Below are 6,141 nucleotides of genomic sequence, written 5' to 3'. Positions count from 1 at the left end.
TGTCTATGTCTAGCTCAGCACTTCTTCAGCAACGGATGCTCTCACTGCCATGCGGTCCCTTTCCTTGCCCAGATCCTACAGAGTCTTCCCTGGCATTTCTACTGGGGAAGACGGGAGAGAAGATGATCACGTTTCACCTCACCTGAGTCACTTAACTGGGCCATATCATCCTCTGGAGATACACTCCTCCTTACTTAAGACCTGAATAACCCTCAGGAGGGGCCTTCCTTTGCTGATTGAAAAAGAAGCACAGGGAGCTCCGTGGTTTATGCGCTTGGCATTAGATGGATGAGATGAATAGCAGAAGGGTAAGCAAGGAACAGAAGCATAGCCTTCTGACTCACAAAACATGTAGGACAGCATACCTATAACTGTATTGAACTTGTGCAGAGCAAGGCCCAGTGTAGATATGGGAAAGATAGATATGGTAAAGCTACAGAGTGCTGATCCAATGGAGAGTTGGGCTGCCTGGTGTCTAGTCCCAGGGCCAAAGCAGTGCAGGTTATGAGATCATTACCATGCATTCAAGTCTTCCTATGAAGTCATCCAAACTGGAAGAGGTCCTAATGCTTTTTCTGCCAACAGTTCATCAAAAATCAATAGGAACTGCCATTTCTATTTGTGACTGTGGAAATCTTTTCCCCATCTTCCTATGCCTTGCTTTAAACATACAAGGGCATATCTGATCCACAGATCACTAACAGAGCATGACATCACCCAGCTTGACAACACTGCCAAAGAAACCATCATCAACCAGAATGAGGAAGCCCTGAGCATAACCACACGCAGAGATGAGCACTTCCCTGCTACAGAAAAGGGAAAGCAGCAAAAGGGAAAGCTATTTACAACTTAAAAGTTAACCAAGCTAACTTTTCTCCAATGATTACCTAGCAAAGTTTGTACTTCGAGTGACAGAGGACACAGATGAGTAAGAGACATGTTTTATCCTAGATGAGTAACAGCAACTAGGGAAGAAATGGTTGCAGGAGGAAAGGAAAAATTTGAAGGTGTCAATTCTCTGTTGTGAGAAAGAGGGATAGGACTAGGGGAAGGAGTTCAGGAAGAACATGAAACTCTCAAGATGGAAAAATTAGAATTCCCTACAAATGAGGATTTCCAAGACAGCTCTGAGCTGATCAGAATGAGGCATGGCAGAGATGCAGGATGCACCAGAACAACCTACCTGAAGAATTAGCTTCACCTTCAACTATTTCACAGTGTGTTGTTTTATTAGCAATAAGTGCTACAGCAACCTTAAAAAAAAAGTCCAGCACATAGTAATAGAAGATTGCTTTTCTCAAGCAGAGGCACAAAGAGGTAACTTTACTTTAGTCAATCTATACTTGGCTCTTTGTCGCATCTCTCACCATGCTGATGGGCGAGCATTAATTCCTGCTTTACTTCTCCTCCCTGATCTCTTCTTATTCCTGTGGAGGTGACACATTCCCACAGGGAGATGCTTGCTTGGTTTAAGAAGGCCACGTGTCCAGGGCTGGCCTGGGCAGTCCTAGAACCAAAGCTTTACCTAGTGACTGAGCACTTTCTCAAAGTCCTGTTCAGTTCTTGATTACAGAAAGAGCACATAGGACATGGTTTCTCACCTGGTTTATGTTCTGCACACTGATCATGCGAATTTACTCATTCAGAGCAGATGTCAGTAAAGCATCATCCAGAAGCCTCAGAAATGGTTCAGCTTTCACTCCATGTAACTGTGGAAGCTGGCTGGCAGGATTTTCTTCTGTGAATTTTCTCAACTTCTTTTTTTTCCTCCACTTTTGTTGAAACCTTGAAATAAAATTTCAGTTTGCAGATTCTAACTAAAAAACTGAAATAACTTTCATTAAAAAGAAAAAAATGACACTTCAGGGGAGGTGGAAGTTTTTTGAAAACCTAAGAAAAATGCTACTATCATTCTTAGTACTACTTTTGAAAGGAATGTAAAGCCTTTTAATGTTATTTGGTATCTACATCTGCCCTTTTTAGAGGAAGAAACATTTTGAAAAACAAATATTCTGGATTTTTTGAGGAGTTTTATTTATTTCTATACTCTCTAAACCCCTCCTAAAAAAAGGGCATACAGTTTGAAATAGTGTGGAAAGAAATATTCTGACACCATTTTCTATTTTCTTGCATGGAAGAAAAAGGCAAAAGCAACAAAATAAAGCAAAGGGGTAAAAAGAGCTCTCCTTTACTTCTGTCTCCTCCTTTCTCCACGAAATAATAGTAGTCAGAATTGGGACATTCTTTCTCTCACATTTCAAATAATAAAACAAGGTAGTTAAATCCCTTTTCCAAAGGAAAAAGATAATGTCTAAAGAAAAAATGTGTGGTTTTGGTGATTTTTTCTTGTTTATGCGCTTTTACACCTGTATGTAAGGAAAGAGAAAGTTTTAAATAGTAGCAATTCTGCCCTGTTCACCAAATGAAAGAATGCAGTTATTTTTAGCTGGGCCAAAGTTCCTGTTGTTTTTCTTCCTGCGTATCCCGTGGGTTACATCTATTTCTTTGGGTGGTGATCAACTAGCGGAACAAGTATTGCTGTCATACTCCATCCAGATGGGAGCGATCCAGGATCCAAGCCCTGGTTAGTCTGCCTGTTGACATGGGGCTAAGAGTTACCTGTGGGAACTGTGGGCGTTCTTAATTCCAGTTGCTTCATTACAGGTCTAACTGGTGCCACAGTTATATTTCAAAGTGGGCTGCATTAGCAGGGACACTGACAGCTTCTTTAAGTATTGTTTGCTTCTCTTACCATCTAGAAAAGCATCAGACTTGCTGACAAGGACCTTCTCTTAAGGTCTTCTGTACACAGGCTGTATCTTTTGGAAGAAAAGAGTTAAACTATGGTCCTGTTTTTGTAGGGCTCACTTCTCCCTTTCCTGTCTTTTGGAAAAGGGGAAGTAAGTGTAAATATCTTGGTTGTTTTCTTCACCTGTGTGTGCGATCTAGACACAGCACACTTCTGCTCTACCATGTATTTGGCTAACCAGCACTTGGATAAACAGATACTTTGGAGCCCATAGGAGTAAGCAGAGGATTAAGAACTAAAGCGCCACAGGGAAAAAAAAAATGCAATGAAACACTTCACCTGGAGAAATTCACAGGGCAGCAGGCTCAGAAACGCACTTCTCTGGTAGGGCTGCGATCCTCTCAAGGAGGAGATTTATGGCTTTACAGCAGAGTGGTACGAAACTCGGCTGCTTGAGATGGTGGCGTCTGGGTGAACCTGAAGCTTGCAGTCGGTTTAGAGTAGAGCGAATAGCCCCAGTACCTCGAAAATCAAAGAAATCCTGTTTTTTGCCTAAATAGAACTGCGTTTCCTGGTGCTCCCCGGCCCCAGCTCCCAGGAGATGGGAGCCACGAGGGGGCGCCGCCGCCCGCGCTGCCGCCGCGCCGAGGCCAAGGGGGCGGGGGCTGCAGGAGGCCGCCGCGTGCGACCGTTGCGGCCGTTAATGCGCCGCGGACGTTACCGCTGGGCAGCGCGCAAAGGGGCCGTTTCTGACATTGATTTTTTTTTTTTTTTTTTTCCATTACGGGTCAGAATGGAAAGCAAATATTTTTCAAGACCTCCTAGGAGATGCCGCTTCAGTTCCCCTTCCTCCAAATAAATAGCTTGACGATTCTGTATTCAAAAATATCAGGTGTGTGGGTGTGGAGAAATGCGTTAATTGAACACTGCTTGTTTTATTTACATATTTTTCCTGTTTTCACCTTAATACCTGTTACAAGCAAAAGCATGTTATATGAATGCTTACTGTGGTGTCACCGTGGCACAGGAGATGAAATTCTGTTTTACTTTCAAAATAACTAATAGCAACACTCCCTGAATTCTGACTGAAATGGCTTTTTTTGTTGTTGTTGTTCAATTTGACACTTCAGTAAAAAAAAAAAAAAAAAAAAAAAAAAAGGTTTTCCATGAGTACCCCGACTTGTTTTGAACTGTCATAGAAATAATACATAGAAAGGTGGAAAGGCTCATATAATAAACCCAAGAAGCAGATGTTTTTCTTAACATGAGAAAGTTCATTTCACTTGTTCAGTTCACTCAATTTAAACAAAATTGATTTGAATTTAATCACGGTAATTTTGAGGTAGTTCTTAATTGGCGACTTCCTGGTGAGCTCTGTCAGTTTTGCATTATCAGTGAGAGTCCCCAAAACTGTCCATTTCAGTGTGTGTCCCTGTATTTCCTGTATTTCCTGACATGTTTCAAAGTCAGTTCTCTCTACCTAAAGAACCTAAAGAAGGCACTCATTATGAAAATGATTATTCTAAATACAAAGGTGTAACATAGGCTTCCATGCTATCCCTGTTTTAATTGTATATATTTCTATCTATAGATTTATACATCTGCATGCATAGATGTGCTTAGAGTAGTTTACAGAATCACACAGCGGTTGAGGCTGGAAGGGCCCTCTAGAGACCATCTAGTCCAACCCCACTGATCCAGCAGGGACACCTGGAGCACGTGGCAGAGGGTGGCATCCAGGTGGGTTTGGAAGATCTCCAGAGAAGGAGACTCCACAACCTCTCTGGGCAGCCTGTTCCAGGGCTTGGTCACCCTCACAGGAAAGAAGTCCTTCCTCACATGGATATGGATCTTCCTGTGTTTTAATTTATCCCCATTACCCCTTGTCCTGTCACTGGCCACCACCGAGAAGAATTTGGCCCCAAACTCTTTAGGGTACATGCTGTTTAGTTTAGACTGGAGGAGAAAAAGTTCCCACTTCACACGGCTGTTAGAATAAGTCGGTGCTTCTGTCAGAGCAATGCTGATACCCAAACCTGCTTTAAGTGCCGCTACTTTTAATTATGACACTTTACAGAGATTAATCACTAAATTCTACATAGAAATGCTTAGAATTTTTTTTTTTGTTGAGAGCCTTTCCTGAAATTAAAAATGTGTTTCAAAGGGAAAAATGTTGGCAGAAGAATCATTTGAAACACTGATTTTTCAGCAAAATCTGAAAGAATTTTCCAAGAGGTTTAAACCAATGAATAGAATTACTTTCTTATCTTTCCTTATTTCTGTTAAATAAACACATTGCTGAAAACAAAAGAATGAGCCCTGCTTAGAGGGAGATACTAAAGAAACAAGCTTTTTTTAAAAAAAAAACTTGCCTTTGATTTTTGAGCCTTTAGAATTTACATATTCAAACTCCACTGCAATCACAAAAGCTGAAAACCAGACGCTTTTGAGGGGTATAATCATGATTCCTGGAGCCAAGGCTCCAAGAAAAATGCTATATGTTGCAATGAATTACAAGAGCTAGCAGCCCTCACAAAGGGGTGCACAGATGGTGGGGAGCTGCGGCAAAAGCTGCAGGTCTAATGCCCCTCATACCAGTGGCAAAAGGGATAAAAAAATCGAGGTGGAAAAAACAGATGCAGAGCTGGCATTGCTGCTGATCTCTGCCAGGAGCTGCTGGGTGTTTTGTCCCCACGTGGGGTGCCCGAGGCTGGCAAAACCCCCTGGGTGCCATGGGCAGCTTCGGTTCTCACCAAACTTACTCGCTTTGCACTGTCCTGAGGGTTGCGGCCTTAATACATTTTGCTTCCTGACTGCCGTTTCCAAAATTGCCCTCAGACTTTGAAGGTATTTTTAAGCACTATTGTTTTCAAGGCTAGGGACCTGTGTTCGGAAGAAATTCGCGTTATTTAATTTGGAAAGAGTACTAAATTCCTTTTTTTAGTTCGCTACACTTCACAACCCATTGAAAGCAGCCATGCCATTACAAGTAAGATTGCTTTGATATTTACCTGAGCTCAAAGAATGCCATTTCTCAATCTTACTAAAGAAGACAAGTAACAATTAGGAGGGGGAACACTGTCTGAAGAATAAAGGATAATAACAAAGGCAGTATTGCATCTGTTGTTAAAATACCGAAATAAAATAAGGCTAGGCTTGTACTACTCCCCCCGCCCTTTTTTTAACAAATGGCAGGAATTTAGGACTGATTAATCTCTTGTTTGGCATTATCAGCAGTTTCTTTAAATGAATGTACTTGCCAGGTCATATTTGGAACATAAAAGGAATATGTGTATTTTTTTAATTCTATCACAACATATTTAAAATAACAAAGATCTCTCTGTGTACACCTTCTAGTCTTACTCATCTACTGTCTCTGCTGAAATATGTGA

The sequence above is a fragment of the Tinamus guttatus genome, unplaced genomic scaffold (assembly GCF_059628265.1).
Source record: "Tinamus guttatus ecotype Peru unplaced genomic scaffold, ASM5962826v1 Tinamus_guttatus_pri_ptg000229l, whole genome shotgun sequence".
Taxonomy (NCBI): domain Eukaryota; kingdom Metazoa; phylum Chordata; class Aves; order Tinamiformes; family Tinamidae; genus Tinamus; species Tinamus guttatus.
The sequence above is the reverse complement of the archived record's forward strand: the minus strand, read 5'-3'. Positions refer to the sequence as shown.